General features: G+C 42.2%; 1 protein-coding gene and 1 long non-coding RNA gene across 2 annotated transcripts in view; both read right to left on the bottom strand.

The window, feature by feature from the left end:
• LOC109926765 overlaps window positions 1-16849 on the bottom strand; it is a 741111-nt gene that overhangs the window by 433625 nt on the left and 290637 nt on the right. The gene's annotated exons all lie outside the window — the stretch shown is intronic.
• LOC109918355 overlaps window positions 1-16849 on the bottom strand; it is a 192302-nt gene that overhangs the window by 78832 nt on the left and 96621 nt on the right. Inside the window, exon 3 of the long non-coding RNA XR_007265834.1 lies at window positions 1771-1887. This is a non-coding gene — a long non-coding RNA (uncharacterized LOC109918355). The remainder of the gene's footprint in view (window positions 1-1770; window positions 1888-16849) is intronic.

Genomic DNA, 16849 nt, shown 5'->3' with positions numbered 1-16849 from the left:
GCAGGAAGGCTGACGTTTCGGGCCTAGACCCTTCTTCAGAAATCTAGACCCTTCTTCAGAAATGACCCTTCATTTCTGAAGAAGGGTCTAGGCCCAAAACGTCAGCCTTCCTGCTCCTCTGATGCTGCTTGGCCTGCTGTGTTCATCCAGCTCTACACCTTGTTATCTAAGTTTAAACTTTCTTAGCTTCAAATAACCGCTTCAGGATTCTAACTAAACCCTTCTGGTCTGGAATTTTCAAACTAAAACACTAACACTGAGGTAATCTATTTCCTAACTGTTTCGTGCTAACTCTTTTCACCAGGAGAAATGCTTCTTCCACCTGACCCCAGCCAAGTCTTGCGTGAAATGCTCGAAAAAGCTTTTCCAATCTCTGTGTTTTCTAAGCTAAAATCAATCCTTGATTATCCTAAAACAAAAGCAATCAAAAGCCTTTCAATAGCAAAACTCTCACATAATGAACAATTTCCAAATTCAACTTCAGCAGCATTCTCAGTCACCTTCTCTCTAATAAAACTGATTCAATATCATGGCTCCAAAAAGATTAACAGGTCAATTAGGAAACTCTTCATAAACTCAGACCAAAAACCGACAAGCCACTTGTTCAAAATTCAAACTCTTAAATAAATATCAATATAAATCATTCACCTTACATCATGTTACATAATTTAATGGTCTAACCCTAACATTATGACTCCTATACATCGACATAACTCCATAAAAAATAAGTAACTTACTTCTATACTTTTTCTGTGAAACTCAAATGACATTCAGACCTGATTATTCAAGTTGAACTTTAAAAGGAACTAATTTAATCTTGGGTGGGCTAATGAGGATGGCAGGTATGTCCAGCTTATTACTGTATAAAACAGTATGCAGATTATCTTAGCCACATTTGGACAAATACAATGGTATCAAGAGCTTCAGGCTGTAATTGAGGAAAGTTATTTGCAAAGGTACATTTCTCTTATTCTCAATCATAAATTTTCATTTAGTATTCATTCTAGAACCAATGAAGTCCTCAAAGGAAACATATTTGTGCAGAGAAAGTACAATTCTCTGAAATATGGGGAATCAGTTTAAGACTGAAATGAGGAGGAATTTTTTCTTTCAGAGGGTTGTGAGTCTTTGGAACTCCTTGCCACAAAGAGCTGTGAGGTTAGAATCCTTGTGCATATTTAAGGCAGAGATAAATAGATTTTTGATCAGTCAGGGCATCAAAGTTTATGGGGAAAGGGCAGGAAAGTGGACGTTAAGAGTGCTGGATCAGCCATGATCCTATTGAATGGCAGAGCAGGCTTGAGGGGCCAAACAGCCTACTCCTGTTCCTACTTCTTGCAGTCTTCTAATTATTTTCTTCGAGACTCCAACTATCCCTTTGGTGACTGGAATGTAGGACACAGAATTTGGCTAATTAACGAAAAAAATTAACTTCTCTGAAGGTCAAACACAATTCCATCCTCTGATTCTACTCTAAAGGCCTGAGGACATAATCACATCACCTCATTCATATTCATGCACTGCCACAAAAGTTTGGGGTGTCATCAACACAATGTAAAAGTTCCAGTGCCAGCTTTGCAATTGCAGTCATGTTGGAGCTAAACTGTCATGAACATCCTATCAGAACAGTAAAACATATTTGTCCATGATTCTGTATGAGATTTGTAAAGCACTGCACAACAATATTTTGAATTGATGAGGAAGACAGAAATGAAAACAAACAGTTGGGAAAAGAATATTTTGCCGAATGCTTAATTTCTATAGTCTTACCGAAGGATTTTGCTTCCTGTTTATTCAGGGAGATTATTCTATCATCTGGCTGCTCGTAAAGGAAGAATTGGTAGCGGTGGTACCCTGTGCCAGATGGTGGGGTGGGTGGCCTGTACTCTGTATCGCAATGAAACAAAATTAAAGTCATAAATACCAACATTTTCACATTAAGGGGACCTTCACTGAGATAGCAATCACAGAACATTTTTTTAAAATTAGATATATTTATCAAATACATCAACTCTTTCAAATTTGTACTACATTTACCCTGGCTGTCTGTAGTAAGCAGCATAAATGTTAAAATCAAGTGGGATGGAATTTTTAAGTAGATATATCCTGATATAACCACATATATTGAATACAAAAGCAAAACAAAATCAGATCTGAATATAGTAGCATGAAAGAAAACTGCATGTGTTGCTAAGTACCAGAATTTGGCTGTTGAGCTTAGCTGCAGATGTCAGCAGAGTTCAAAGGAAAGAGAAGTAGTCCTGTGGTTTGGATTCTCTTGAAGGTATGCAGAAAACTAGGAGAAAGAGACAGTAAAAGAGTAAAGAAAAGTAGGTAACTGGATGAACAAAAACAGAAGTTGCTGGAAAAGCTCAGCAGGTCTGCAGCATCTGTGAAGAAAAATCAGAATTCACATTCCAAGGAAAGTTCACCAGACCCAAAACCTTAACTCTGATTTTTCTTCACATTTGCTGCCAGACCTGTTGCTTCCAGCAACTTCTGTTTTTGTTCCTGATTTACACCATCTGCAGGTCTTTTGGTTTTTATTTAGGTAATTGGATGAACTCAGGGTAAGAAAAAATTCAGTCTGAATGAGGGTTATCATTTGTGAATGCATGGAGGGTGGTTGAAAAGATTAGTGAGTTACAGGTGCAGTCTGGCAGATGGAAATAAGACATTATGGCTGTAACAGTGACCTAGATCGAATGATGGCAGGACTGGGTGTTAAATATTCCTGGCAATGACGTTCAAGAAAGAAAGGAAAGGAAAAAAGAGAGAAGACTGGTGATTGAGGAGAGTATTGTAGCACTGGAGAGACAGGATATCCCACAGGAGCTAAAGACAGTTTGAATGAAATACATTCTAAGAAACTACTAGTCTTTGGCCACAAACAAGTGGAAAAAAATGGAGATACAGGCAGTGCTGAGTGAGCAGGAGGCTGCATATGCACTGGACAGGCTGGTAGAGTGGGCAAAGAAGTGACAGATGGAATACAACATGGAAAAGTATGAGGTTATGCACTTTGGTAGAAAGAATAGAGGTGTAGGCTATTTTCTAAATGGGGAAAAGCTTCAACAATCTGGACTCAAAAGGGACTTAGGTGTCGTCATTCTGGATTCTCTTAAGGTTCAATTGGCAGCTAAGAAGACCTCAATTCAAGAGGGCAAGATTACAAGAGAAAGATATGCTGCTGAGGTTGTATAACGCTCTGGTCAGAATGCATTTGGACTATTGGGCCACATATCTCAAGAAGGATGTGCTGGCATTGGAGAGGGTCCAAAGGAGGTTGATAAGAATGATCCTAGGGATGAAGGGCTTGTCATCTGAGGAGTGGTTGAAGACTCTGGGTTTTTACTCGATGGAGTTTAGAAGGATGAAGGGGATCTGTTTAAACTGACAGAATACTGGGGGGCCTGGACGTGAAAAAAATGTTTCCACCATTAGGAGGGACTAGGACCCGAGAGCACAGCCTCAAAGTGAAGGGAAAACTATTTAGAACTGAGATGAGGGGAAATTTCTTCAGCCAGAGGCTGGTGAATTTGTGGAACTTATTGCCGCAGAAGGCTGTGGAGGCCAAGTCATTGACTGTATTTAAGACAGAGGTCAATAGATTCTTGATTAGTGAGGGGATTAAGGGTGATAAGGGAAAGGCAGAAGAATGGTGTTGAGAAACCTATCAGCCATGATCAAATAGCACAGCAGACTCAATCGGCCGATTGGCTCAATTCTCCTCTTATATCTTATGGTCCGATGGAAATATGTGGAGAAATAAATCCCGAAGGAAATTACAGAGTTGCTAGAATTATACAGTAGTCATATCTGGGGGACTCAATGATCTCTGTGTAGACCAAGGTATCAGTTGTCTAAAGGGTAGACATGGGAAAGAACTCCTGGACTGTGTTCAGGAAATACTTCTCCACGAGTATGTTTTCAGACCAATGAGAGGGGAAGCCCTGTTGGATCCAGTTCTTGGGAATGATGTGGGCCAAGTGGATCAAAGGTTCAGGAGAAGATCATTTTAGGTACATTGATCACTGTATCATAAGATTTAAGAGGTGATGGTAAAGGAAAAAGAACATTGAAAAGGAAAGACAATTAACTGGGGTAAGGCCAACTTCAAAGATTAAGAATAGATTTGGACCGATGCTATGAACCCAGCTGATGGTATTATTGGACAAATCAGATCCCAGAATGAAATCTGGCTTGACTGGCCAGTTTTTTTTTATTAATGTGGTTGTAGATCATGAAACACAAGGCTCTAGAGTTTCTTGAACAACAGACCATTCGTTAATTACCAAAAGATGAAAGTAAAAACAAACAAGTTTTCGAGACGTAGAAAAGAATTTGGAAATAATCTTTAATACGTGGAGCATCACCAAAGTTTTCAATCTATTTCCAAAACCAATCATTGGGAGAGATTCAAATCTAGAGAATTCACAGACGATTTTTCAGCTCCCTCGGGTTGTACTAAACGACTCTTGACAATTTCTTCACCATGGACTGTGCAGACAATTCAATGAATCTTTTGCAAATCTACCAACATGAACTCTTCCACAACTCAAAGACACTGAGCTATCTCAGTTCTTCTAACATGTAGATTTCTAATCAAACTCTCCTGGTTTAGAAGTTTTATAAAATATCCTTCTGCCAAACTGTCCTAGACTCCAGTGAAAAAAGAAAACTAAATTTGCTTCTCACCCATGTTAGGAATCCTCAAAACTGCTCTAAAAACATTCACAAAATCATCGAATCATACAGTAGAGAAGAGGCCTTTTGCCCATCAAGTTTACATCAACAAAAACTGCACTAAATCTAACTTAAATCTAAACTAGTCACACTTTCCAGCCCTAGGCCCATAGCCTTGAATGTTATGACATTTCAAGTGCTCATCCAGTTACTTTTTGAAGGTTGTGAGATTTGTCACCTCAACCACCCTCCCAGGCAGCGTATTCCAGATTCCCACCACCCTCTGAGTGAATTATTTTTCCTCAAATCCCCTCTAAATCTCCTACATTTCACCTTAAAATTATGCTCCCTTGTTACTGATCTTTTAACTAAAGTGAAAGCTGCTTCTGATCCATCCTGTCCATATGCCTTATGATTTTAAAAACATCCATCAGGTGTCTCTCAACCTTCTCTGCTCTACAGAAAGCAACCCAACCTTATCCAGTCTCTCTTCATAGCTGAACTCTCCATCCAGTCAACATCTCTGCAGTCCTACCAGTGCAATCACAAACTTCATAAAAGTGCAGTGGCCAGGACTGCATACAGTTCTCCAGATGAGGCCTAACCAGAGGCCTGTACAGCTCCAACATAACCTCCCTGCTTTTTATAATCTCTGCCATGACTGAAAAACGCAAGTGTCCTGAAGATCTTCACAGCTGGGCAATCAACAACCGTCAGGGATCTATGGACAATTACCACAAGATCCTGCTCTTCCTATGAGCTTCCTAGTGTCCTGCATTCATTGAGTACTCACTTGTCTTGACACTTCGTCCTGTGTCGCCTCACACATATCAAGATTAAATCCCACCTGCCTCAACCTGCCCATCAGACAAATCCATCGAGATGCTCCTGTGAAGTTCAACTGTTTTCTTCACTGTCAAACATGCAGCCAATCTTCATGTCATCCACAAACTTAATTATCATCCCCTTCACACTTCCTTCTGTATCGCTTCTATATCACAAAATAAAGAGCCCTGCAGTGATTCCTGCCGTATGCAGTCTCCAGTCACACAGTTTTCTACCACAAAGTCAATTTTGGACGCAACTTGCCAAGTTACCCTGGATTCCATTTGTTTTTACTTTCTCATACTGTCCCATGCAGGACCTTGTTGAAGGTCTTACTGAAATCCATGTAAACTACATCAACTGCACTACCCTCATCTCCTTGAAAAATTCAACCAGATTTGTTAGACTTAGACACCCTCTGACAAAGTCATGCTGACTGTCCCTGATCAAATGTTGCCTCTCTAGGTGGAGATTAATTCCATCCGAAAGAAATTTCTCCAATAGTTTCAATCTTTGCATTTTCTAAAGTGGAATCAATCTTTTGTTTCTCTGAATTGAGAACAAATTAATACTCTTCAAAGTTTACTCACCTGTTGCGAAACCACAACAGTACAAACAATTCTCTTTTAACATGGCAGGTTAACAGTCAACAATGCTTTCTGAGCATTGCTGGATGAGATGACTATTGAGATGACTATTCACAAGAAGTCTGACATTGATTTTATTAAATGAAAACCCTTAACAAGTGTAACCAACACCAAAAAAGCCACTGATTGGAAATCCATATTCTAAAAATGATATGAACATTCATACCTGTCATCACATTAAATGAATTGGAATCAAAGTTTGGCCGGAAAAAAAACAATTGGTGACCAGGAGCTACCTTCAAAGAAAAGATAGTTCTAGCACAGTCTAGGTATATTTCTTCAAAAGGGAGAGTCAGAGCAAACAAATCTAGAGCCCCCTGGATGACAAAATCAATAGAAATTAAGATAAAGAGAAAGTGCTCATGGAAAAGATATCAAGAAGAACCAGGAAGAAGATAGGAGAGTTAGAAGGGAAATGACAATGAACGAAGTAAACCAAAGGAAGAGACTGAAATGAGACTTTCAGTCAGCACAAAAGGGAATCTCAAAGTCTCCTGATACTATATAAAAAGCAAAAATATGGTAAAAGGGACTGATTTTAAACCAAAAAGATATATATGCAGTCAGGGTAAACACTTAAGGTGTGAATTGAATACTTTGCATCCATTCTTACCAAGAGCAATGATGCTGCTCAGGTTACTTTGATAAAGGTGGAATACCCTTGATCAAGAAATGATGGAATGATAAGCAGAGCTACTGCAGGCTTTGCAGTCTAACTTGTTCCAACATGGAGAGAGACAGTCAAATCAAATTAGCCTCCTGGTCCCTGTATTTGCAACACAATACAATTAAAACACTCGATGTCCCTCAAAATTGACCTAATGGTTCCACACCAGATTTTTTGAATAACAGTTACCAGACACGAAGTTTATAATTAATAAAGTTAAACATACAAAGATACAAATACAAACATGCAGTTATAAAGATTAACAAATAACTCCAGATGCCGGTATCCCACCACCAAGTCACCCTTTATTTCCACGTGGCGAGTCCTTGACACTAATCCAGCTCTTTCAGAGTCAGCTCTCAAAGTGAACAGGATGTCTGACATTCCTGTTTATATCCGTCAGCCGGTGTTCCCTGATTGGACCAGATTAACAGCCCCAGTCAGGGAACTCAGATTCTATGAAGTCAACCTGGCTGATCTCATTACAATCACTACAAACAAGAAGGTAACTGAATTAACGCCTATGACTTAAACCAATCCTCTTTGATTCCAGCCCTGACTCACACAAAGAAGACAAACAGACACAGTTAAGAGATACGTTAAAATAAAAATGAGGGAGAGATGTAACTGGCCACTTTGCTTAAGCAGTCTCCATGACCCATAATAACACAGGCACATTGGATTGTTTACTGCTTGGCTTCTGAAGCCATCAGTCAAAATAAACAGGTTCTAGCAGATTCCTAGTAGTACTTAGTTGATTCTTGTAAGTGAAATTCTATTCTCCAAACTCTCAATTAGTTGATAATGGGAGAATAACCAGGGAGCAATCAAATTTCTGTCCTGTAGCTCTGGCAGCCAAAATCCTCTGACAAAACATACAGTTCAAAACAAGTGCAAATTTTGGTTTCTCTTTCAGTTTGTTTTCAACATTCTCTTGGCACCAACTTCCCTGTGAGACCCCTGTTAACAATCAAAAATCTACCATTTATATCAATAAAATGCCTCTCTGGAATCAGAATGTCTGTACAGTACCTTGAACAAGAAACAACCTGCAATTAACTTGCAGGCCTGGGCTCAAAAACAAGTATCAGTTTGTACGACAACAAGGTGTAGAGCTGGATGCACAGAGCAGGCCAAGCAGCATCAGAGGAGCAGGAAGGCCGATGTTTCGGGTCGAGACCCTTCTTCAGAAATGGGGGAGGGGAAGGGGAGTCTGAAATAAATAGGGAGAGAGGGGGAGGCGGATTGAAGATGGATAAAAGAGAAGATAGATGGAGAGGAGACAGACAGGTCAAAGAGGCGGGGATGGAGCCAGTAAAGGTGAATGTAGGTGGGGAGTTAGGGAGGGGATAGGTCGGTCCAGGGAGGACGGACAGGTCAAGGAGGCGGGATGAGGTTAGTGGGTAGGAGATGGGGGTGGGGCTTGAGGTGGGAGGAGGGGATAGGTGGGAGGAAGGACAGGTTAGGGAGGCAGGGACGAGCTGGGCTGGTTTTGGGACGCGGTAGGGGGAGGGAAGATTTTGAAGCTTGTGAAGTCCACATTGATACCATTGGGCTGCAGGGTTCCCAAGCGAAATATGAGATGCTGTTCCTGCAGCTTTCGGGTGGCATCGTTGTGGCAATGCAGGAGGCCCAGGATGGACATGTTGTCCAAGGAGTGGGAGGGTGAGTTGAAATGGTTCGCGACTGGAAGGTGTAGTTGTTTGTTGCGAACCGAGCATAGGTGTTCTGCAAAGTGGTCCCCAAGCCTCCGCTTGGTTTCCCCGATGTAGAGGAGGCCACAACGGGAACAGCAGATACAGTATACCACATTAGCAGATGTGCAGGTGAACATCTGTTTGATGTGGAAGGTCTTCTTAGGGCCTGGGATGGGGGTGAGGGGGGAGGTGTAGGGGCAGATGCAGCACTTGCTCCAGTTGCAGGGAAAAGTGCCGGGGGTGGTGGGGCTGGAGGGGAGTGTGGAGCGGACAAGGGAATCACAGAGAGAGTGGTCCCTCTGGAAAGCAGATAAGGGTGGGGAGGGAGAAATGTCTTTAGTAGTGGGGTCAGATTGCAGATGGCGGAAGTGTCGGAGGATGATGCGTTGGATTCGGAGGTTGGTGGGGTGATATGTGAGGACGAGGGGGATTCTGTTTTGGTTGTTATTGTGGGGAGGGGGTGTGAGGGATGAGTTGCGGGAAATGCGAGAGACATAGTCGAGGGCATTTTCGACCACTGTGGCAGGGAAGTTGTGGTCCTTGAAAAACGAGGACATCTGGGATGTCCGTGAGTGGAATGCCTCATCTCAGGAGCAGATGTGGCGGAGGCGAAGGAATTGGGAGAAGGGGATTGCCTTTTTGCAGGAAGGTGGGTGAGAGGAGGTATATTCTAGGTAGCTGTGGGAGTCAGTAGGCTTGAAATGGATATCGGTTTCCAGGTGGATGCCACAGATGGAGACAGAGAGGTCCAGGAAGGAGAGAGAGGTATCAGAGATGGTCCAGGTGAACTTAAGGTTGGGGTGGAAGGTATTAGTGAAGTGAATGAACTGTTCGAGTCCTCGTGGAAGCAGGATGCGGCGCCAATACAGTCATCAATGTAACGGAGGAAGAGGTGGGGGATAGGGCCATTGTAGCTACGGAAGATGGATTGTTCCACGTATCCTACAAAGAGGCAGGCATAGCTTGCGCCCATGCGGGTACCCATGGCCACACCCTTTGTAGGAAGTGGGAGGAATTGAAAGAGAAGTTGTTGAGGGTGAGGATGAGTTCGGCTAAGCGGATGAGGGTGTCAGTGGAGGGGGACTGGTCAGGCATGCCGGACAGGAAGAAGCAGAGAGCCTTTAGGCCATCTGCATGGGGAATGCAGGTGTATAGGGACTGGACGTCCATGGTAAAGATGAGGTGTTGGGGACCAGGGAATTGGAAGTTTTGGAGGAGGTGGAGGGCGTGGGTGGTATCACGGACGTAGGTAGGGAGTTCCTGGACCAAGGGGGAGAAAATGGAGTCGAGATAGGTGGAGATAAGTTCGGTGGGGCAGGAGCAGGCGGAGACAATGGGTCGACCAGGGCAGTCAGGTTTGTGGATTTTGGGAAGGAGATAGAAACGGGCGGTGCAGGGTTGGGGAATGATGAGGTTAGAGGCTGTGGGTGGGAGGTCACCTGAAGTGATGAGGTTATGGATGGTTTGGGAGATGATGGTTTGGTGGTCGGGGGTGGGATCACGATCAAGGGGACGGTAGGAGGAGGTGTCAGAGAGCTGGCGTCTGGCCTCGACGACGTAGAGGTCAGTGCGCCATACTACAACTGCGCCTCCCTTGTCCGCGGGTTTTATGTTGAGGTTGGGATTGGAGCGGAGGGAGCAGAGGGCTGCACGTCCTGTGGGGGAGAGGTTGGAGTGGATGAGAGGGGTGGAGAGGTTGAGGCGATCGAAGTCTCGACGGCAGTTTGAGATGAAGAGGTTGACGGAGGGTAGGAGGCCTTGGGATGGTGTCCAGGAGGAGGGGGTGTGTTGGAGGCGGGAGAAGGGGTCAGTAGAGGGAGGGTTAGGCTCACGGTTAAAGAAGTAAGCGCGGAGGTGGAGGCGGCGGAAAAACTGTTCAATGTCCAAACGTGAGTTGTATTCATCAATGTTTGGGTGGAGGGGGACAAAGGTGAGTCCTTTACTGAGGACTGACCGTTCGCCCTCAGTAAAGGGGAGGTCTGGGGGTTGGTGAAGACTCGGCAGGGCTGGGTGCTACAGTCTCCTCTGGAGCTGCTGGCGGTGGAGGTGGTGGGCGGAGCGACGTCGGTGGTGGGAGGAGTGACGTCGGCGGTGGGCGGAGCGACGTCGGTCAGTAAATCTTGGATGCTGGTGGCAGCGGCGTCCTCGATGTCTGTGTTGTCGGCCTCAGAAACGGAGGCGGCGTTATCAGCAGCGGTGTTGATGGCGTTGACGGTTTCGGAAGTGGCGTACCAGGTGGTGGCGGATGTGATGTCATCCGTGGAAACTGTTGGTGTTCTGAAGGTGGCCACATGGCCAATGGTGGTGGGCACATGGTGGGGAAGGTCCTGGTTAGGGTGGCAGGCACCAGTAAGTTTAAAGTACTTTCGGTTTTTAGTGTCCAATAAAGCCAAGTAGAATTGTGAGTTCAGGTTGTGGATCTTACGAAGAATAAAAAACAGGAGAGGTCCTTTGCAGCTCTGGGAGAGGGAGGCTCTGAGCTGGGGTAGGCTTAACTGTAGTATCTGGAGACGCCGGCGCATTGCAGCGAGTTTTCTTTGTTCAAAAACAAGCTGCTGCTTACAGCTCTCAGCTCACAGCTTCAAACCGAAAATGATCCAAATAAAAATGAAATTATGAATATCTCATCAAACTTCAGTGTAGAGAATCGATCAAAAAAAATCTCTGGGTCAAATTACAGCAATAGTCACGCGAATAAATATGGGTTAATTAGGGAGAGGCAGCATGGATTCTTAAAGGGAAAATGTGTTTTCCTAATTTGCAGTTTTTTCAAGCGGTATTAGAGTTGGTTGATGACAACAGTGCTATTGATGTAGTGTATGTGGAATTCCAAAAGACATCAGAGACAGTGCCACACAACAAACCAGTAAGCAAAGTTATAGATCATGGAATAAAAAGGACAGTAGGAATATAGATACAGATTTGACTTAGTGACAGGAATCAAAGTAATGGTTGATGGATATTTTTTGTTTCATCTGAATGGAAGTTTTCATATTAATGATATGAAATGTGGGAATGCTTGAACTGTGAGTAGGATAGTGTGGGAGGACATAGACAATTTGGTCTGCTTGCCTTCATTACTTGGACCCTTGAGTATAGGAGTTGGGAATGTTATGTTGAGGTTGCACAGGATATTGGTGAGGCCTCTTCTGGAGTAATGTGGTCTCCCTGTTATAGGAAGGATATTATTAAGCTGGAGAGGGTCCAGAAGACATTTACCAGGATGATTGCCAAGAATGGAGGGTTTGAGTCATAAGGAGAAGCTGGATAGGCTGGGACTTTTTTCACTGGAGCATTGGAGGTTGAGAGGTGACCCACAGAGGTTTATAAAATAATGATGTGTATAGGTAAGGTGAATGACAGGTGTCTCCGGTGAGGTATTTCAAAACAAGGGGCATATTTATAAGGTGAGAGAAGAAAGATTTAATAAAGATATGAGGGACATTTTCTTTACACAGAGGGTGGTTTGTGTGTGGAATGAGCTTCCAGAGGAAGTGGTGGACACAGGTATAGTATAAATGTTTAAAATACATTTGGATATGTAGATGAATAAGAAATATTTGTAAGGATATGGGCCAAGCGCAGGCAGGTGGGACTAGTTTAATTTCGGATTATGGTCAGCATGGACAGGTTAGACTGAAGGATCTGTTTATGGGCCACATGACTCTATGACTCTAAGTAGGTATAATGAAGAGACAGGACGCAGATAAAGTTCAGTGCAAAGAAATCAGAATTGATTAATTTTTAATAGGGAAGACCTGATAGACAACATAGGGTACAACTCCAAAGAGGGAGCAGTAACAGGAACATGTTCTTTGCATAAGCCATTAAAGGTTGCTGGACAGGTTGACAGCACTTTTCTTAAAACCTACAGTATTTTAGGTTTTATTCATGGAGATACACAGTACAAGAACAGGTAGACTGTGTTGAACTTGTATAAGACACAAGTTTGGCCTCATCAAGAGTTCTGCCAGTTCTGGCCGCTGGACTTTTAAGAAGGATGCGAAGGCATTAGAGACAGTGCTGAGAAGATTCAGAGATTCAGATAGAAAGTATTCCCACTTGTGAAAGATTAAGAATGAAATGGCACAGATTTAAACTAAATAGAAAAAGAAGCAAAAGTGACACCAAGTAAAACTTTTTTACACAGCAAATGATCAAAGTCTGGAATGCAGTGCCAGAGAGTCTGGTGGAATGAGGTTCCATTGAGACATACGAAAGGGAATTTAACTGTTTCCTGAAAAGCAAGCAAGTACAGGGTTATGGTGAGAAGTGACAAAATGTCACCAGGTGAAATGCGAATTTGGACAACTTGTACAGACACGATGGGCCAAAGGGCCTCCTTCTGCACTGTAACAATTCTATGCTAAAAATCATTATGGCTCAAAAAGGCATTGGAAAAGTCAATGTTGGACAAACACTGAGGTAGTGGCAGTGGAAAAATTCAAGTATCTTGGCTCAATGATAAACACCAAAGAATGAAATGCAGGTTAAATTAGCTGGGAGAGGAGGTGTGACCTCAGTTATGCCTGAAAATCCAAAATTATCAGTATGAAAATGAAGAAAACATCTTGTACTGTCTCTAGTGTGGAGTGTTGCACTCTATGAATGCAGGAATTGAAAAGGGGCAGGTTGAAAAGGTAACAGCTTTTGAAGTGTGGGCAGTGCAGAATATGCCTGGAATCATCTGGATTGACAGAAGAATGAATGAGTGAGTTAGATCAAGTGTACAAGGTTCAGGAAACCAAAGGATTGCCGAATATAGTTAGAGATAGAAAGATAGTTGCCTAATACAGTTAGAGATGGAAAGATAGCCAAGTACAGACATAGAAACAAAAACCCAACAGTCTTGTCCCAGCAACAACTGATGAAAAATTAAAGGCATAAACAGTGGAAGAAGAAAAATCAGTTGGGTGGACGACATTGAGAAATGGAGTGAGAGAGCTTGAAGAAAGCCAAAGAAGAAGCAGAACAAAGTCAAACATCATGCCAAATGTCAAAAGGTCAAATAAAAACAATGATAAAACATGATAAAACATAAATAAAAAGTATTCCTGAACTGTATCTTCTCTATTTCCATTCCAAAACCAATGCACAAAAATGATGCTGATGGTGTTGAGGCAATGTTTACATCTGGTCTAAAAGTGTCTAGACAACTGGCATTTCTGAATTGTAGATTTCCAAACTGCAGGTATTACAATGTGATAACAAGTTTTACTGAGAAATAAAATTGTGAACGTTGTTTCTGGCCTTCACATTAATAGTTTAAATCAGGAGCATAACAGATATTCATAACAACACTATATTTTCTTCTTTGGGAAACTATAAAGTGTTTCTTTTCAAAATGCTAACTTTGTTTAACTGCAGAAGTTATAATATAGAAAAGCACCACTTGACCAAAGCTCTCCCTATCTGTATTGAGCCTCCATCTGAGCGCAGTTCAAAGGACATTATCTCACCCTTTCACTGTATTCTTTTGTGTCTTTGTCCATTTATCTGATCTCAATTGACACTGCAGTTTCTGCACAAACCACTAACCCTGGAACTAAACTCCACAACTCCTGTATTTTGAATTTCTTAATTTTTAATCTTCTTTCATCTTTCAGGTGTTACAGCACATATTTAGAATGAAACAATGAACAGAAATTGAATACTTATTGACAGTAGATGATCCTGGATTCCTTGGGATTTCTTTCACTGTCAAGGAGACTCAAGTTTGTGGTGTGATGGAAAATTCACCGCTCACTTTGACAGGTGCAGCCAAAACATTCAACGCTACCAAGTGTAGAAGAGACTATCTGATCAGCCAACCCGTTGATAAGACATGACAGTGCCTGTCGTTCCAGTATCTCCAGGCTATCGAAAGGACTGCAATGACTCATCAAGACTATTTAACAGTACCCTCCAGTCTCCGGACCTCCATCAACCATTAAGAAGGACAAGTGTATAAATGTCAAGGGAATATTCAAAGAGTTGAAATTCACTAATTTAGAGCACTGCCAGCTCAAAAACTACAGTGGTTCATATGACAAGTGGAGATGAACAATATTGTCAGATGGACAATAATGACAAAGGTACAATGCCCAAATTTCAAGAACCAACATTCAGGGAGCCTTCATTTAAAGTTATAATTAGATTTCTGAAAATTAAGAATTTCACTGAAACAATGTTAAGTGAAGCATGGTTTCCCTTCGGGTTCAATGTAAAACTTAGAGTTAGATTCCTGCAGACATTGTTTGGCCAGAAAAAACATTGTACAAGTTGAAGTGAATTGTTGGTGTTCTGGTGTTTTTGTATATTTTTCTGCTCTGCTTTGTGTTTGATGTTATAGAAACCCAGGAGTGGAAAATGAGCAGGCTCCAGGCTTCTCCAATGCTAGTCCCCAGGCCCTGGTACGTAATTGTGCAAAGCCCTTGTGCTAGGTCTTGACACCAAATATCTCGAATGTGGCAGGGGCACTAAATGCATATCCCATCTACAGCAAACAATACTCACCTCTGACCTTAACTGTTTGCTCATCCTCTCCAACAATTTCTGTAAAGCTGAAGGACAGGATTTATGCGCATTTGAAAAGGCAGAGACTGATTAGGGATAGTCAACATGGCTTTGTGCACGGGAAATTGTGTCTCACTAACTTGAATGAGTTTTTTGAAGAGATGACAAAGAAGATTGATGAAGGCAAAGTGGTAAATGCTGACTGTGTGGACTTCAGCTAAGCATTCGACAAGGTTCCACGTGGTGGACTGGTTAGATCGCATGGGATGCAGGGTGAGCTCGCCAACTGGATAAAAAATTGGCTTGACAGTGGGACACAGAGGCTGGTGGTGGAAGGCTGTTTTTCAGATTGGAGGCCTGAGACCAGTGGTACGCCACAAGGATCAGTGCTGGGTCCACTGCTTTTCATCATTTATATAAATAATTTGGATGTGAATAAAGGATGTATGGCTAGTAAGTTTACAGATGGCACTAGATTTGCTGGTGTAGTGGACAGTCAAGAAGATTACCTCAGAGTACAATGGGACCTTGATCAGATGGGCCAACAGGCTGAGGAATGACAGATGGAATTTAATTTAGATAAATGAGAGGTGCTGTATTTTGGCAAGTCAAACCAAGGCAGGGCTTATATAGTTAATGCTAGGGCCCTGGGTAGTGTTGTCGAACAAAGAGACGTAGGGGTGCAGGTGCATAGTACCTTGAAAGTACAGTCGTAGGCAGACTGGGTGGTGAAAAAGGCTTTTGGCACGTTTGTCTTCATTGATCAGAACATTGAGCAAACAGTTGGGATGTCATGTTATGGTTGTACAGGACATTGGTGGGGCCACTTTTGGAATACTGTACAATTCTGCTCACCCTTCTATTGGTTGGATGTTTAAACTTGAGAGAGTGCAGAAAAGATTTACAAGGTTGTTACCAGGACTAGGGAGTCTGTGCAATAGGGAGAGGGTGAATAGGCTGGGGCTTTTCTCCCTGGAGGGTTGGAGACTGAGGGGTGACCTTATAGAGGTTTACAAAATCATGAGGCAATTCCGACACCAATATGCAACTTGCATTGCCGACAATGCAGACAAATGATGTTAAAATGAAAATGGCAAAACAGAAATCCAAACCCAAAAAATAAATAATATTAAAATAAGATGACATGAAATGGGACAACTAAATGCAAGGACGCACTTAAATATTTTAATGATTTTAGGGAAAAAAAACTGAGGTGCAAGTCATTCTTGAATCCTGTATCGAATCTTTTGCAAGCTGTTTCAAAGAAGAATTGGTCAGCGTATGGGAGCAGACTAGTTGGCTGTCCATGGAGTGGCAAGTGCACTGAAATGAATTAAGCCTGCAAACTCAATGCTAAATTGTTTAGTTGCAATGATAGTACTTTGACAATCTTTTCTCCTACAGTTTAATTCCCTAAGGTCCACAGCATCCATTTGTAACTTCAAACAGTGTTGAAGATAAAAATCAGTCTGGTTTGTTAGGTTCTGATGACATGACCTATGTAACAATGTTAACTTCACCTTACAGTTAAGTTATGAGAGGAGTTGAACACCTGATTTGATTGTGATAAAGGAATATGATCTATAAAGGAATAACTTTATTGTTGGATTCCAACTGGAATTTCAATTGTTCAGGTGGTCTTCACTTGGGGCATCAGAAACCAGGATTTATATGTGAACATCACAATGGTGAAGGAACTGGAAAATGGAGAGCAGTTTTCCAGATTTTAGGATTAAACACATGGATATAATGTTGAGATTTGAAGGGTTAAAAGACTGGAATTAAAATAAGATAAAGAGAAATTGTGAAGCATCAATGGCAAGGATGTGCCT

Source organism: Rhincodon typus, chromosome 40 (assembly GCF_021869965.1).
Source record: "Rhincodon typus isolate 14 chromosome 40, sRhiTyp1.1, whole genome shotgun sequence".
NCBI classification, from domain to species: Eukaryota; Metazoa; Chordata; class Chondrichthyes; order Orectolobiformes; family Rhincodontidae; genus Rhincodon; species Rhincodon typus.
Note: the sequence above shows the minus strand (reverse complement) of the source record. Positions and strands in the feature narration are given on the sequence as shown.